The 18,749-nt window shown below is 37.5% G+C and overlaps 1 protein-coding gene across 12 annotated transcripts in view; it reads right to left on the bottom strand.

Moving 5' to 3' along the window:
• LOC102233011 (teneurin-3) overlaps positions 1-18,749 on the bottom strand; it is a 323,707-nt gene that overhangs the window by 175,137 nt on the left and 129,821 nt on the right. The gene's annotated exons all lie outside the window — the stretch shown is intronic.

Here is an 18,749-nt window from a genome sequence, read left to right as displayed (position 1 = left end):
TTCCCGTCAGTTGTAGCTAGTCTTTGAAGTTTCCTAAAATGAACAAGTAGAGATACAGAGACACTGCAGAGAGAGATGGTTTGGTTTTTCAACTTGATCGGCTCTGCGCCCACTGACTGACCGGTCAGACACTCAAACAGAACACGGACTGAATTTATGTAGCTTTTGACCACACTTTAAAAAGTCTAATGATTTTCTGACCTATGAACATGTCAAAAGAGTTCAACACGTTTAGATGCGAAACTCTGCTACTGAGCCAATAAAACTGAAAGCATGTTGATATTTGAAGTTTTACTGAGGTGTTTAAAAATGAAATTAGTAAAGTAAGGAGATTAACAAAGCTGGTTAAAATGAAACTGTATTTTTCACAGTTTCTTCAGCTGATTAATCCAGCAAAAGAGTGAGAGAGCGTAAGACTTTCAGCAGGCAACAGGAAGGCTGAAGGAACTTCTGCAAAGTACAGTAGCTCTGTTTTATCTTTCTATCGCAATCATGGAAAATGCAAGATGAAAAACTTCAGTGTTTTAAAAATCTCAAATATACATTATAGATCTTACTGTTTTTATACTGCTAACCTCTCTGACTGATGTTCTCATTTTTTCTGTTTCTAAACATTATTCAAACCCTGTTTTACACTTACTGTTCTGCAGTTGTGTGTTATTGCCTCTGCTATTATAAATAATTGACAACTGCTCTGCGCAAGAAAGCTAGAAATAATATTTTTAAGCCTTTTTTAATATCTAATATTGGATTTTTTTTTAAAGAAATTGGAAGTCAGCTAAAACCAATACTGGCAGTTTTACAAGAAGCTGAAATTGGAATTTGGCCACTAGATTTTGGTCAGTACATTCTTAGGAGAAAGTCGGTCGATGAAAGAAGAAAAGGGAAACACAGGATGAAGAGAAGAGAAGGCAAACCCCCCCAAAATAATAAAGAATTTGTGTTAATTAATTTATATCAAGTCCAGATTTACAGAACAACCAGGAAGAAAGATGAAAGAAGAAAAAGCGAAAGATCTTGAGCCAGGTTTGGTGAGCGGGGGTGTCAGGGAATGTATCTGTTCACTCAGCTTAATTGACAGATTAAAATCTGATCCTGATGTCCTGGTTTAGCCACTCTTTCCAATTCTCCTCCTCTCTCACAGCCGTCATCTCGGCTCGGCTGATAAATTCTCCTCCCTTTCCTGAGAGCTGTGCTCAATGAAGCCTGCAGCTGTACAGACATGTTCATTCAGCTCCCATTTCAGACCATAATCAGCAGAAACTGTGATGAGTGACCCAAGCAGACAAACAAATAATAACTCCAGAGAATCATTTGTCATCTTGGGCCCTGTTCAAAGCTACCGCTGACCCATGCTTTGGGTGATCCAATCAGTAGAGAACAAATACTAAATGCAGCTGTCAAAGACTGTCTCACTAAATTGCTTGATTGATGCTTAAAGTAATATTTGATGGACTGATCAAACTGACAGGAAGTCAGTAATTTAACTGACAACTTAAAAGTTGGTGGTCCCATTTAGACAATCAAACTACAACCAACCAACTCACACGATAATAAGAGATCTGAACAGAACTTCAGGCCCATTGGTAATGAGGCTAGATCTTATCTTTTATATGAGTCTCATAAACTGTTGCCTTGTCAAATAGCTGCCAATTATAACTGCCAGAATCTAACTCATCGTAATATACTGTTACCTTCAATCCGACTGCTTTTTGTGGTTTCATACAAGAGCAACAAGAAAGCAAAATATCACTTAGTGGTTTTGACATAATTGCAGCAAACAGTGAAACGGGTAACCTGAGGCAACCACAGCAAATGTTCCAGGCGCTTCTTTAAATCTCGAGCTTTTTAGCAATTATCCATCAGAGCTGATTTTAGGAGAATCAACTTTTTAGAATCTGTGGCCCAGCTGGTTATTCATTCGTCGTGCCACTTGAGTGTTAAATCTTGTGCAGATTTTAACTGAAGCACTGTGTTTAACATGAATGTCTGATATGATAACAAAGCTCCCCTGCCTTCCCTGTAATTTAAAGCTCCATTAGTCAATTTTGTGTCAGTGACGGAAATCAATTAGCTTATTCTCACCACTCCAGCCCGCAGCCCTGCTTAGCTTTCAGTTCACTGTTTGCTTCCTCAGTCTGTAACAGCGACTCCTGACAGCTCATAATGACCTGGTCTGCTGCACACTCACCAGGTATCCCTCGAACATTAGCTCATCCAAATTGATGAGAAATGGTGCTGATAAGCCAAAACATTATGACCCCTTTACAATATGTTTTTGGATTCTGTGGGTTGAGTCAGGGAAATCTACAAGTTCTTCGCTTGCTGTTAAAGCCTTGTTGTAACAAGCAGCTCTGGTTTTGTTCCTTCTAGATCTCCTGTTATTTTGCAGGACACCCGTTACCCTGGACAACCACACATTTCTATACAAAATGCTCCAAACAGGTCACCCAGTCCACTAAGTTGATCACTGTCAAAATTTTTCAATGAAAACCTTGTATTGTAATACGTTTTTCAGTCACATCGTCCAGTCTGTAAATGTTCAGTTGCCGTTTATAATCATTATATCCAAGATAGTTCATTAGCCATTATAGAATCAGGTTTGAGTAGTGACACATGAGACTAAACAACTCCTCCAATTAGCATAGCTCAATACATATCAAAAATCTCTTTTGGACATTTATGTTGTTAACAATTTTTACTTCTATTATTGTAACATCTAAAACTTTATGATTTTTCAATTATATTATTCGTAAGTATGATTTATTTTCAGCATTTCTTTGTTCTATGAAAAAACCTTTGAAATGTTACAAAGGTCTTTATGCTTAGCTGAGTAGGGAACTGTTGTGCTGTTTTTGCTGATTGATCGTAAAATCATTAATTTATCAGCCGTGGCACAGTCTTTCACACACACATAAACTTTTTTTTAAAGGTTTTTCAAGCATCCAGATGTGTGAAAAACATGTTCACAGTCTCATCATGTATATGATAAAATAATTGCCTTCCCAAAGACAGTGTCCTGCTCAGTATGTAATTTCAAATGTTGGATTGTTCTAATGCATACAGATGCAAACTGATGCAAACATACTAGATCATATGCAGGTAACACAACAGTCATTCTAATTAGGGTCGGACTTCGGACCTCAAAAGAACCACATCCTAATAAAGTCATCAAATATAAAAGGAACATGCACTGAATATCTGCTGAGAACGATCCTCACATCAAAATTACTACAGACAGACATGTATTTACTGGCTGATTGCTGAATCGACACACACACTGATGTACACGTCCACACACACAGACACACACCTACGGAGTGTACCTGAGTGGGACCTTGCTACAATTGAGGTCACTAATCCGTTTCCACAGTGATGGCCTGCCAGTAAATCAAAGCACTAAGCTTTGCTGTTCATGCACTGGTTAGTCTCTGCATCTCTGCATAGTATTAGACTCAAACAGCCTCCAGTCTTTTTCTGATTTACTTCTTCTATCAATCCTTTTGCCCTCTGTTTTTATTTTCTCTCGACACACACTGTTCCTCCGTCTCTGCCTCTTTCACATTATTAGAGGTTGTGTCTGCGCAGTTGTTTGAAGGGCACCTGGATGGATGAACAAGCAAGAATGCTATAAACGAGCAAAGGTAAGCTGAGCTTCCACAATAAGCAGGTCATTTTGGCATAACCACTGGGACATGTTTGTGTTAAATGTGCTTCAGTTATTTGCAGAGTTTGGACTCTTCCCTTTAGAGCACATCAGTGTGTAAAAAACTAAAACACAAAAAGGTGGCCAATGTAGATACTTTTGAAAATTGACACCATGGATGGAGATATTCTGGATGTTCATATGAAAGTGAAAACCAGACCAGTATCACCCTACTAATCAAAACAGAGGTTGCTTACTTTGTAATGTTAGATTGTAGGCTGTAAGTACACACTGATGTGGCAGTGAGCAGTCTCTGTTTGGTCTGTGTAAAACATCAAAGAGGAACAGTAGCACCTTTATTAAGGAATCACTGGCAGGACTGCTTAGCGTATCTGTTTCTATCTTAAAGAGCAGAATAATGTCACTTATTGCTGATTTGTGGATTCTACAAAAGTTATGATAGTCTACAAACTATGAAGTCACAAAATAAAAGTACAGAAATGTGGCATAGTCAATCAGCATTTTCATCCACCCTATTCCCAGTGGTGTAGGTGTAAGGTTGACTCCATTAACAGCAGAAGTTCCAGTAAGAAAGTTTGTTTTGGCAGCTAATTACATGGTAGTGGCTGTATTTTGCACTAACTGGTGTACGGTTTAGCTGAGTTCCTTCTTCTTTTTTTTGTCCATCTTGATAATCACACACATGGCCCTGGGAAGCTCCCATACTGCTTGCACTATTTGTGGGTGCATCTGTAAAGGCTGCATGATATCAGGAAAATGGTGTGGTGTATGTTGCACTAATGATACAAGTTGTGATAAACTAAATGTCTTTCTACTTTGGGTTCATAGCAAACATAGAGTCAAAGTAATGAGTTCCAGCTGCTGGAAAGAATTTAATCAAATTTATTATTTCCATCTGAACAGCAAGATAAAAACAAAAGTAACTTCTGGCATACATCTGCTGTTTGGCAATGAGAAAACTTAGTTGTAGTTTCTTAATGACTTGACCTCCTTATCACCTCTTTACCTTCTAAGACATTTTATGCCGCATTAAAAAAACAAGGGTCAACAAATAAATTACAGACACAGATAGCCATAATGCATTCTACTTAAATAATTTGCTAACATTCATTGCAGTTCGAGCAGGTATTCTTGATAAGCCCAGTGTATGTTTTTTTACTGCTACGATGATAAATTTGTGATATACTGTGCAGCTGTAGAATCTCCAATGAGCTTGTGGGTTAAACGAGTGTGTGTTGAACATGCACACAAAGTGAAATGGGGTTATTCCAGCAGTGCATTGCTCAGTTTACATCTTTTACCAACATATGAGAAACAAGATGAATGCAGCACCTCAATTTGAAGCAGCCATGAAAATCAATCTGTTAAAAAAAAAAAAAAAAAAAAAAAGAGATTCTTCTGGTTGTTTTTTTTTTTTTTTTTTTTGTATTTGGCTGTTTTTTTTACTCGTACACCCTGTAACCACAATCAGTGGTTACAGAAATAACCTAACCTGACTACGACAACATATTGTGTAGCATGTGTTTAAGAAACTGAAGGAAGTTAATGAAACCTTTGTCGTCTACAAATGAGAATATTTGCTTCTAGTTTACAAAAAAAATGCAAACAGAGTGCACAGTATACAAACACTGTAAATGGGTCCTGTTGAATGGTTGTTGTTGGCTTAGGTTTGGTCTTACATGTTTGTTTCTGTGCGTTCAGTCATAAACTACCATTGCTTACCCAGAGCCTGGCTGGCTGCCTTGATGCTAATTACCCCATGGAGCTGCAGCCTGCCATAACACAAGCTTCGATTTATAACAACTGAGTCCAAGGCTACTTAAAGAGTCTTATTTGGTTAGGGTGGATGACAGGGAGTCAATACAAAGATTTTTGAAAGAAATGTTTTTGCAGCATATGCATTTTATTCCCCATTGTGTTTAAGCAAAAGCTCTACTGGAGCTAAACAGCTATTTTAGAGGGAGGTGTATTCTTCCAGCGTCAGGTGTGAAGTAATTTAATAAACACGCCTCAAATTTAGCTGACAATGTTTTTTTCAGTTCCTTGTGATGTTTTCTGCACGTCTTTATCAAAGGACAAAGAAACATCTCACAGACTGCTGTTCTATGTGTATTCACATTATCTGATGAATTGATAACTGCACAGCATAAACCATAGCAGGTCTTCTCCTTATATACCGTAATTTACAGTAAGACCTGCTTTAATTTGTACAGATTGATCTGAAACATTATTCTACATAACGTGGCTCTAACTAAATGATGAAATGTTATGAACAGAGGTTTTAGTTTAAAAATAAAATTTTTAAAGAAGCTTAAAAAGTCTAAAGAAAGAAATATTTAGGAAGAAAAAACTTACTATTAGATACTGTATGTTAGATGGTTCAATAGTTTGCAAATTTTATTGTAGCTATAAACAACTAAAAAGGACAACATTTATGTCATATTCATTTTGTTTGCAATTTACAATAGGTCTTACAAGTAAGTAAGATACATATGTATAATTTAAATAGTAAGTGGTACTTTTAAGTGATAAGTGGTTTTCTACGTATAATATGCAGCAGCAGCAGCAATAAAGTTTACTTTTAAGAGTCTTGTTGTTGTGTTGCTGAGATTATTCTTGAACAAAACACAGATATAGTTTACTGTTAGTATTTGAAGGGTTTTTACCACTATTGTCAGATTACTCTTCCAGTCCATGTAGATTGTGATGAACCAGAAAAGAAATCGACAAATCAGATTTTTGAATGCTGAATCACTCAGCCACCAAGTCAGTCAGTTCTACTTGAACCTACACACCAGCTGAGAAATCTGTGCATCACCAGCTTTACAAGCACGCAGATTATGTCAAAGCAAGCAAGTGATTGCAACAACCAGAAGTTGATTGAAGGAGCAATAGAAAATGTTTAGAATATAAATAATAATCCAGTAAATCAAAGGCTAGTCTTTAGGCACATCCAATACCCAAAATTACACAGATCTTTTGATCGAAGCCCTACATTGAAGCACTGACTGCCTAGCTTGAATAAACATGTAACAATACTGTTAGAAAGAAAGCCATTTTAGCTCAATGCAACAAGCTAACTCTGAATTTATCTCACACGAAAACCTGGGATTTGTTTATATTTACATACATACATAAAGAAGAAAGACTGATCAAATTCAGAATGTGGACATTACAGGCTGATATGTGCCATGCCCAGGTGTGTAAGTGTGTGTTGAACAATTTTTCAAAAGGCACCTGTTGTAGTAAAGTCCTTCTGCTTCAGTCCGGCAGAGAAAATGTAATTATCATCTGAGACTACAGTCACATCCGCGTGCTGCTTATTCAAATGAAATGCATAAATGAAATCAACCTGTCTGAGGGAATAATTAAAAAGAGTGAGAAACTAGCTGAGAAAAGTGGCTGCCCAAATGTGCCAGCATGTGTGTGTTTGCACTCACGAAGCTGAGTGGGCAGTGAGTGTTATGTTACGTATGGAAGTCATCTTAATTGGTTGACTTTCGCCTCACCGCTGGCATTAAATGCAAAGAGTGGGCACAGCAGTCACATATGTTACACAGGAAGGTATTAATAAACAAGGAAGTACATTTCATCTAAACAATCTGCATGCAAAGTGTCAGGGAGCTCACAAAATACACAGAAGATGACATTTAATGCAGATACATTGTTACAATTGTTGATAAATTATTAATTGCAATAAAATCTGAATTAATTATATTTTCAAATTATGTAGTTTTTTTAATTAGTCCATATTTTCTGAGTTGCAATTTATAAAGAAAATACTTAAAATGTTATCAATCTAATGTCTGATTAGTTTTGTTCCTGTCAGTGACCTCTCTGTGGGCACAGACTTTTGTCAAGTTGCACCTCAAACACAAAGCATGTATTGAGCAAATGTGAAATGTCAAGGTCCTGCACAGTGGTGCAGTTGGTAGTACTATTGCCTTGCAACAAGAAGGTCCTGGCTTTGAATTCCAGACCTTCCCCAGACCCGCATGATGTTAACATGTTTTCTCTGTGCATGCATGGGTTCTCTCCTAGTACTCTGGCTTCCTCCCACAGTCTGTTTGGTTAATTAGTGGGTGTGTCTGCATGATTGTTGGTCTTGTCTGTCTCTGTGTTGCCCTGTGATGGACTGGTGATCTGTCCAGCCCGCCTTTCGCCTGTTGACCGCTGAAGATAGGCACCAGCATCCCCACTAGGGCTAAGATAATGCCACACACTATTCTTAGTTCATAAAGCATATCAATGCAGCTTTTACAGTCGTGCCTGTAGAGGTTCCCGTTGAGTATGTGTGAATCGAGCAAGCGGCAAAGCTTTCATAGTTGAGATGTACGTCAACCATAAAACGTCAGCACTCTCCAAAAAGTCATCCTTCATAGAGGGATTGTACAAATGCTGTTACAGATGAACCTGCTCTAACTCTAACCTTCCAAACAGAACTACAATACTCCAGGGGCAGGACTGGCGCATTCAGTGTGCACACTCTCCTGCTGAGTTCAAACTCAGTATAACCCGTGAGTTCAAAACTGATGCATGAAGATATCCAATAACTCTAACCCGTAATTACAATCAAACCATAATATTTTTTTTTGTGACAGCCAAAATCTTCTGAACAGAGAAAATATTGAGAATGCAGACATTCGAGAGTGGATTTGTGGACTCTATTTTACGTGTGTCCCTGACAACCTTCCTTGGTAGCAGAAACGCTCCCAAGGAACACTGGGAAATCCCCCATCCTCACACATGAACGCACAAAACATATGTGTAATAGAAGATAAGGGTGAAGTGTGCCCTGACCTAACTTTTATTCTGTGCGATTAGGTTACATGGAAATGGAGACAAGATGAAAAGAAGGCTGTTTTCCCTTTTGGTGATTTCGTCCGACAGCACCAGTCATAAATTTTACTGACTGCAGGGGAACATCGAGAATGGGAAACATGTGTGTCACTACTGCAGACAGAAAAGTGGAATATAAGGATGCATTCACTTGTATTAAAGGTCTCGAGTGGTTGCTGCTATGTAAAATCAATTAAATAAACAAACTGAGGAACGATATCTTCCGAGACTGGTCTGGAGCTCCCACAGCTCCTCCTAAACCGGCAACAAATCATGAAACCAAAACAGGTGAGATGGAAAAAAACCTGAAAATGCAAATATAAAAAGCTGAGAAAGAGAGAATGTCAAGAGATTCATAAATATTCAAACGTAAGAAAAAATATACATGTATTCTTCATCATATGGAGGAGAGTGTGCTGATTCAGCAACAAAGATGGAGACTAACACAGCCAGAAAATGGAAAAATTGTTTAAACTGAAAGCATTAAGCAGCAGCTACCACATGTGTTTCAATCTGTGACGGCGTGTGTGTGTGTTTGACATGGAAAAACGTGTTTGTGTGTCCAACAAGAATCACATCAATTCCGTTATCTGACCAAAGAAGCATAGCAGTGCCTTAAAAAAAAAAGCATACATGTCTGGGCAGGTCTGTTTCTGACACACACAGACAGGTCACACACACCCTTCCTGTAAGATGACCCCACAGCCTGTTGGGGGTTGTAACCTTCGCTTACCCGACAACCTCACAAAAGAGCTGAGTGGAGGGAGCAGGGATGGTGGAGCAGAAGGAGGGGGGTCTCCTCAGCGTATAGAGGGCATCTCTATGTTTGTTCTCTGAGCTTTTCCAACACAGCTGAATGTCTATGATTTTCCTCAGCAGATTAATGTCCGGGGTTATCATTCTGTCTGATCCCTCTCCACTCGGGCTGCTTTCACACATGCACTGCGGCTGTGAACACGCTGGCTGTTATGATCTCAGTCAGAGGATTCACCTGTGCATCCAGTCGCTCACCGCTCCTTGGGCAAAACTCACCTCGCCTCACTTTACTCTCTCTCCCGTGAATCTACACTTTCCTCAAGGCATGCTTGTAAAGTTTGCAGCAAGAAAGCAGGAAGATGGATAAAAAGTGTTTTACATATTTAAAAAAAATATCACTGTTTATTAAAAAATGAACTCCATTTTGTAGTGGAGAGTAATTTGATCTGAGTGAATAACTGAATCAACTGAATATTTATGTATGTTTATGTCTCATTATTTAATGACAAACTCAGAAAAAACTGACTGAGCATAATTAATTGTTTTTAGACTAAAACATACAGTAGCTTCTTTTTGTAAAGATAATTTTTTTAAACATATTTTCTTAATTTTGTCTTCTCTAGTTACTCTAGCTTTGGTTTACTTTAAATAAACCAAATGGGAAAATGGTTCCTTTTCCCATTACGTCCCATTAGCATCTACAAAACCATAAAAAAAGAAAAAGAAGATTCTGTTTAGTTGCAAAAAAGAAGTGTTTGATTTTCTGTGTAACAGCTTGAATAAGCAACACACAGAAACATGGGTTTTAGTCTATAGCTCCAGAAACAGTTTTTCTGTTTGTCTTATGCAAAACAGAAAAACTATTCGGTAGCAAAACCGAATAGTTTTGATTTTCTGTCCTGGACTATATAGCAAACATTGCTGACAGGAAAACAAAGAAATACATGAATGCATTGTAATTGCAAAAAACAACAAACGACAGAAACACTAAAGAAACATAAGCAAACCTAAAAAATGTTTTCTGAGCACCACTGTATTGAAAAATGCATAACTTAATGTCGTGTTTTGATTGTTGATTCTATGTTGCATTGTATTTCTGTGTTTGATATGATGTAAAACACTTTGAAATGCCTTGCTGGCTGCTGAAATGTGCTATACAAATAAAATTTGATTGATTGAATGATAATCTAAGACAAGAAAATTGAATTAAATGTGCAAATAATCTGGGGAATATGAGATGTAAGGAAATATGGCTCTATGGACAATATGAAATGTGGACTACATAAACTGGAAATGATTAAAATGATTTAAACAAATTGGCTAGTGAATATTAAACAACATGCATTATGGCCACTACCTGTAGCGTAATAAAGAACTAGTATTTTTTGCAAAGCTTTCATGAATGTGTATATATGATATAAAATCCACTGTTTGCTGAAGTGAAAACAGTGGAAACTATTTGCCAACAATATAAACACCCATGTTTTAAAAAAGTACTGATATGAGCCGACACTATCACACACACTATCAAGTAGAGGTGCACACACACATGTGCACGCACACACACCCATCACGAGCTGGTGCTCATGGTTCCTTTTCCCATTACGTCAATCTTTATTTCCCAGAGAAGCCAAATAAAACCACAAAGGAGCCAGGCTCTGGCAGTGTGTAACAATACACACACACAAACAGTGTCATAAAAAATATTTGACCCTTAACAGATTTCTTTTGTTTTTGACTTTTTGTCACACTTCAATGTCTCTGACCAAACAAATCTATTAATGAGATAGCTTTCAAAACCAACCTCACTCAAATTAAACAAAACAATTGCTCCTTAAATCTAATAGCTGGTTATGCCAAGTTTGGTAGCAACAGCTACCATCAAGCAACTGAAAACTAGTGAGGCTTTTGAGGAGTAGCCCATTTAAGATGACATCACAGCATCTGACTGGATTCACATCTGGATTACGACCATTTATATCTTTTCTTTACCCATTCAGAGGTGGAGTGGTTATTGTGCTTTCTATCACTGTCCTGATGTATAAAGGGAGCTTAACTTTAAGGCACCAAATTCCTCCTTTTTCTCTTTTTGGAGGAAGCAGAATTAATGATTTTTGCCAGATGTGAAACGGGAGTCTGTGTTGTTTTTAGTCTGCATAAGTTTTGGCCTTGGATCTCTCCTCATAACGGCCTTTTTTATTACTGAGTGTCTTTTTTATTGGTGAATCAAATAAAACTGAGGCAAATATTCAATGATGTCTTGATGCGATCCAGGAGTAAGTATGGTAGGTCAGCCATTTCAAATTTTAGTCATCTGTGCTGGTTTTCACTGTGGTTCAGAAGCATCCCAGACCTCAGAATTACCTTTTTACATTGTGGATGACCTGTAGCATCCTCTTTATGAGACTGTTGTACAACAACACAGTGTCTTCAGTCAGAGGCTTACTCAGGATATCTGTAATACAGACAGCTACAGGAGATATCTCTTAGAAGCTTGGATAATATAGGTTAAAACAACATTTAAATTTGTTTTAGGGAAGTATTTCTGAATTGAATTTGACACTTTCAGAACTTAGAGCTGCTTGTGACTGTTACTTTAAATCTGTAACTGATGTGTTGATTTTTGAGATTTATTAGCCTTACATGAAAGTGACATTTTGATTGTGTAGAACTGGCAGTGATCTGGCCTGGATGTAGTTGTTATAGATGTAGTTGTTATAAAATGTGGTTAATCTGAATTAATTTATGGCTTAACAATTACCTTTTCATGTAGAAAAGGTTTGGTGTGGATGGTGTTTTTCCTTTAATATTAAATAATTAAAAACTGACTATTCTACTTACTCTTGGTATGATATTTAAATATATTTGTCAATATAAAACATTTAAATATTTCAATTTAATCTGCATTTATATTCGCAACGATCATCATTCTGCCTTTTCTCTAGTCACTTCCTGTTTTCAGAAGGAGTTTCATCATATGCAATCTTATAGAGTTGGCTGATTGTGACAGTTTTCTGCTTGTCTTGTCCCCCTTCAGCTGCACTTTGTCTTGTGCTACCTTGTGACATCTGCAGGAGTGATGTCTGACATAATGCAGTTGCAGACCACCATAATCCAGTGAGTGCAGCTCTCTAGATAAGGACTTTACCATCACACAGACACTCAGCTTTTATCTAAGGTTGGACATTTTATTAAAGAGCCCGATTCAGAGCGGTATGCTCCATGCAAGATAGCACTGGGTCCGGTTAAAAGAAAGAGGGGATTAAGCAGCTGAAGAAACGGAGGAAATAAGGAGAGAAGTGAAATAAGGAGGATGAGAGAGACAGGAGGAGCAGCAGAGAGCGAGAAGAGGAGGTGTGTTTGCAAACCATCTGGACTCCGTCTCTGATAAGAAACACTTTGTCAGCAAGCACCTCATCACTCACGAGCTTCCTCTTTTCTCCCTCTCTTAGCTTAGCGTAAACTCCTCCGAATCTGTTTGAAAACCTCCCTGCTCTCATATCGTGCGGTCTGAAAGTGGAGGGAAACAGTGTTGCAACTTTACGGTGGAATAAATAGGGGCAAACAAACCTCAAAGTACATTTTTCTAATTTACTCTACAAAGAACAGACAGGGGAAGAAGCAGTTACGATGGTGTTCTGAACATGGAGAGCAAAGGAAATGTTTGCTTTCTTCACCGCCCGTCTGTCCACTCAATATAAAGTTCTTCAAAGCAAATGTTTACTGCTACATAATCTACGAAGTTTTACTGAGCATGAAGCAACATCACTTAAAATTGGAGTATTTGTTTTTAATACATACTTATTAAGAATAATTATTAGAACAATTATTTGCTGTATTACTACGCACTATATCCAACTACAAGAAGGCTCTCGCTTGTCTTTTTGTTTCTTGTTGCAAAGGGCCACAGCAGAAAGTGAGCAGATGTATCTGTCACCTACAAGCTTTCCACACCGAAGCAATACAACAATGCCTGGTAATGTTGATATGTAGGAGCTTGAAGGCCTGCATTCCTCTTTTAAATCAGCAGGACTGAAAGGGTTTTGGGTTTCCGTTGAAAGACATCAGCAGCGGTGAGTGAGCAATGGAGCTAAGAAAAGTCAAATGTGAACAGGTTCTACTCAAGTACCATCTAGTGCAGGGGTACCCAAAGTCAGTCCTGGAGGGCCGGCATCCTGTATGCTTTAGTTCTCTCCCTGGTTTAACGCACCTGGATCCAATAATGGCTCATTACAAGGCCTAAGAAGAACATTGATATGCTGAAAAGGTTGTTGCTACCACCAGGGAGAGAACTGAAATGTGCAGGATGCCGGCACTCGAGGACCGACTTTGGGCACCCATGATCTAGTGTTTGAACGGTCATTAAAGTTTTGAATGATAAATGATTTCGTTTGCAAGTTATCAAGTTCTAACTTGATAGCCTTTTGCAGAGGCTAAAACAATATGTTTATTTTGAGATATCTTTGGAAAGAAGACAATCTTTTGGACTTGTTCAAACTTTTTCAACATGTCGCCTGTAGGGCAATGCTTAGTTCAAACTTGATGGGAATGTTTAAATGTCTTGAATTTTAACCAATAAATGAATCCTATGTCTCCAATCAACAAAACTGATTTCAAGCATCAAAACCAAATCTGAGATGGTTAATTACATAAAGACGTTTGCATAACAAAACCTACTGTTGCCTTATTTATGGCACCATGATGTTTATGGTCTGTTTTTCTGTTAATTAGGTATATTATTTTTTCTTTGATTTTGAGATAAGATTGCTCTCATTCCTAATTCGTCTCTAGTTAATTGAAAACATTTGTGCTTCCTTCACAAATCTCTGAAGTAAGATTAAAATAAATCTTTTATGAGATGTTTATAAAAATATTTCAGGGTTGCTGGTGAGGGATGGGAGCACGCAGACTCCAGGTCATCACAGATCTGTGTTCTCCAGAATAGAAGCAGAATTTGGTTTATATGCTTCTTAGTTCTGAAGTAAACTCCCTGAAATAAAATAGAAAATATTACTTTGCTTGTTCATTTCTATCAGGACTTCGCTATCTGATTGTTTTAAATTAACTTTTGAAATCTATATTTTTTATGTTATGCCTATTTTTTTCTTATTGTTTCTTTTTTAACATATTTATTTCAGTTCCTTTATTCTTCCAGTAAACCTCTATAACTTTGTCTTCATCTGGCTGCCACCGACGTCCTGTAAGTGAGTCCTAGAGGACTTGCGAAATAGTTCTTCTGATGCTACTGTTTTTTTTTTTATTGCTATCAGTAATTAGTTACTAACAAAACAGGCATAAATGTACTCGGTATTAAACTGAGTGCTTTCTAGATTACTTGTATGGCTTCAAAGATAAAAAAACAGGTACATTTGTTTTTAGTAAAATAATTTTAAAAATTCTTTTGTGTTGACACGTGTATACAGTGTCATGGCAGCAAATATGGTCAGAAACTCGTTTAAACAGTACATGAGAGCTGGTTTAAAAAATAAAACCTTGGCTCGGTGTGATTACAAAACATGATTAAGATGCAGCAATTGTTAGAAAACATTCAGATTCTGGTGCCTTTTCTGTTGTTGTAAGATTAAAATCCAGAACGCTGCCAGCAGTGCACCAGAACCGTTTGATTTGTGGTCCAGCAACAGCCAGCAGAACCCGCATCAAGGTTTCTCCAGCTCGGCCCGGCATCGCTCTCCTGGGATTTTGTTCAGGTCTCCTGCTCTTCCACCGCTCAGGCCTGTTACAAGGCGTCCGTGCTGCTGAACAATAATGTTACACAGCAGGTCGATGTTCATCCGCCAATAAATACAACTATTCAAAAAGTTTCTGTCCCACCAACGGTAACGCAATCCGACAGAAAGGAAACCCACAAAGTTTTCTTTCCAAGGACGAGCCACCGTCTTGCATGCATTCCTTAACTTCCGCTTCAAAGCGGTGTCCTTGCTCTGATGACTTTCATCATCGTTCTGGCTTTGAAACCCAAACACACACGCACACACACACGCCCCCACACGCATACACACTTACAGACTCCTATATTGCAGACACTCAATCTATCTCACACATCCCTCTCAAAGGCCTCGTTGCTAGGAGATCATGCTCTATTTGTGGAGAGAGAGCTACAGAGAGACATAGAATTAGTTGTGTGTGTTTGGGGGAGGTGGTGGGGCGCATGCATGGTTAAGCATTGTGTGTGTGTGTGTGTGTGTGTGTCAGAATGAAAGAGTGCAGGAAAAGTGCAGGAATGAGAAATCGAGAAGAGTCAAGTTCCTTAAAAGCAGACTGACTCTCATGATGTAAAGTACCTTCAAACTCCTGGACACACACACGCACCCACACACACGTATATATAATCAGTCAGCATATAAGACAGGTAGCCTGTTTCTCCGGCCTTGACCAGAAACACAAAGCTGTTCACCACAATGTGTGTGTTCCCCTGTGCATGCATGGCTGCTCATGTGAACATGTACATATATCCATGTGTGTGTGTAGCGGTGCTGGGATCCAGCAGGTCATATAATGGTTGACTAGTCACATTGTCTGCCTCAGTGGTCAGTTTTTCACACACACACTGTCCCTTTAATCTGCAAATACATCTATAATAATCTGATAAAGCCTCAGGATGGAAGAAAAAAAAAGAATAATCTGAAACGCTAGGATACAAACACACACACCCCACACACACACCCCACAAAAACCTTTATCTCTCCGTGAATACACACGGAACTGAAAAGCATTCATCCAAAATGTAATTTTGCTCTTTCAGCATGCTATAGCTAAACTGTCAAGACAAGTGTTTAAAAAAGAATTTACTAAATGGAAATTGAATAAAAATGACAATATGTTAACCAATATAGCATTTTGAGAAAACTGTGTTTGGACTATAACAATTTAGTCTGAGAAAGCACTATAAAAAAAGCATTTGGAAAAAGAAAGTCGGAGTAATTAACAATTAGGTTTCATTTATTTCAATTAGAAAGGACAAGATTATAACAGGACTGCATTTTATTGAGCTGCTGCATTCGAGTAAATAGGATTATTTAGGCTGACAGATTTAAAAATAAGTAAAACTCTGCTGCATTGAATTAAATTCATTTAGGAGGAATTTCACATTTAACTTTTTTACATTTAATCAATTTAATAATTTTCGTTAAAGTGACATTAGAAAGACTTTAAATGCAACTTGTGTGATGAGTAAAACTGGACTTGAAGTAAACAGATCAGTCTTTTATGTACAACACCTAATATTACTTCTAATCTGAAGAGGGAATAAAATGGTGTGATAAAAAAAACTGTAAAACAACACTGAAATGTTCAAATGTAAAAATAAATAAATAATATATTCTACAAAAACATGGAAATATTAGCTTCTCATCTTCATATCAAAGCTGTTGCCTTGGAAATCAATCATTCAGCCTGAGAGTTGTAGGTTGAAATAGTCAGGTTTGCAAAAATGTAAAAAATGAAAGTAAACACACTGAACTGTGCCTGCTGCACATAATATTTTCCAGCATTTTTTACAGCAAACTTCAGAATAAAATACCTAAAAACCATTTTAACTGTTTCTAAGATTTCCCACAATTAAATAAAATATAGTTATGGTTGTATTTCTTTGTTAAAGCAATTTTATGCCACACAGATATTTAACTCCCTTAATAACTACATATTATAACATTTTTAGATTTCTGGGTAAATGTATGTAGATAACAATTATGAGCTAACTTGTGGACTATTGTTTAGTATAAACAAACTGATTGTTGCATCAAACCCCCTGGAAAAAAGAAGCTCCAACATAACCCAGGTAGTAGTGTGCTGCTGAACATTAAAGTGTCCTTTTTCTCATTAGTTTTACCACTAGTGGAATGTAGCAGCTGTCTGTGCTGCCTGACTGACTGCATTGTGCTGCACAGGGGTTGGTCTGAAACTCACACAACTCCTAATCCACTAAAACATTCCAGAAAAACTAAAAAAATAAAATGAAAAAAAAAAAAACCCTTTCAAAATGTTCTCAAAGAATTCAATTTGAAACACAGAAAAAACAAAACTGTTGGAATATTTTGTGATAATACAACTGAATAGAAAAAAAAACAAACATTTTACTTGGATTATTTTTTGCTATTGTGAGCCAAGAATGTGCAGTAATAACACAGTAACAAGGCGATAAATTTTAGCCATAATGAATTGTCAGTAGAAAGCGGTTATAACTGTGTGCAGTAATATTCAGATGTTTTAGTGAGCAGTGCCTCACAAAGCCTCAAAGTCATAAAAGCTGGAGACGTAAAATTATTGCAAAACAGAAAATACATTGACACAGAACATATTTAAAGGAACAGAAAGCAAATACTTTACTTGAACTATTATACATATTTTTATATATATATATATATATACTTTTTTATGTAAAGTATATAAAATTTTACTGCTCCCTTTCGTCTTATCATCCCTAAAAACCCTGCAGGAATCTTAATCAGTCGCACATGTTCCTGCCTCCACCACTGTCTGTGCCCTCCGTTCTTTACGGTCTGTCCGTCCACAGTTTTTCAGCGTGTTTCCTCTCACAGTGACAGTTTAATTCCTTTAATCCATCACCCACTTCCTCCTTTGCTGTGTAACACACACACCGAACACACTCACACCCTCGTGTCTCAATGAAGCTTATAATTTTTTAATTTGTTGCACAAAACGTAATGTGTGTGTTATATATGGGAAGAAGAAGGAGAAAAGAAAGAAAGTGATGTCCTCAACACACACACACACACTTCCACCAAACTAGAGAGAGTGGCGGTGGAATGCAAATCTCTGTCTGGAAGTGATTAGGCAAAAAGCAAAAGCCCATCTTCTCTTTCTGTGTGTGAGCAGCAGCACAGAGTCCCGCCAACCTAAGCGTCACCTCACCCCTCCTAAAAACACATACACACACACACACACACACCATCATCATCAATCCTTTCAGAAAACACAAGGACTAAAAGCCGAAGCGTTAAATTGTTCCGATGGCAAATCAGGTCGGCTTAATGCACCTTTTACTATGACTCTGGCACACACTGGGTGACAGATCAAAACTTTTCACTCTTCTCAATTCATTTCTGACATACAGAAGCCAGAAATACTTCCATAAATTACATAACAGAAACACAATTTAACTTTAATCTTAATGTCATCTATGAGATTTAGGTATGCCTTCCTTGTTCATTTTTAATCCAGATAATATTCACAGAAACCCAAAGATTAAAGAAATTAGAACTTCTGAAGGAACTTCTGTTTTTTTATGGCAAGTTGCTCATTATAAGACTTTTCAGTTAAAATAGTTTTTCTCTGCACTCATATTTTCTGGATCATACAGTTTTAACTTTATACTTTAGACTACTGCAGTTATTTGACGAGTAACGCCTGTGGCCAGCATGTTGGGATGCCTTCTGTCGGAGATGAAACAAAAAGCATTGATTTACTAACATTATGGAAACTCCAACCGGCTTTCCTGCCTTCTACT

This window comes from Xiphophorus maculatus, chromosome 5 (genome assembly GCF_002775205.1).
Source record: "Xiphophorus maculatus strain JP 163 A chromosome 5, X_maculatus-5.0-male, whole genome shotgun sequence".
Lineage (NCBI taxonomy): Eukaryota > Metazoa > Chordata > Actinopteri > Cyprinodontiformes > Poeciliidae > Xiphophorus > Xiphophorus maculatus.
The sequence above is the reverse complement of the archived record's forward strand: the minus strand, read 5'-3'. Positions and strand labels throughout refer to the sequence as shown.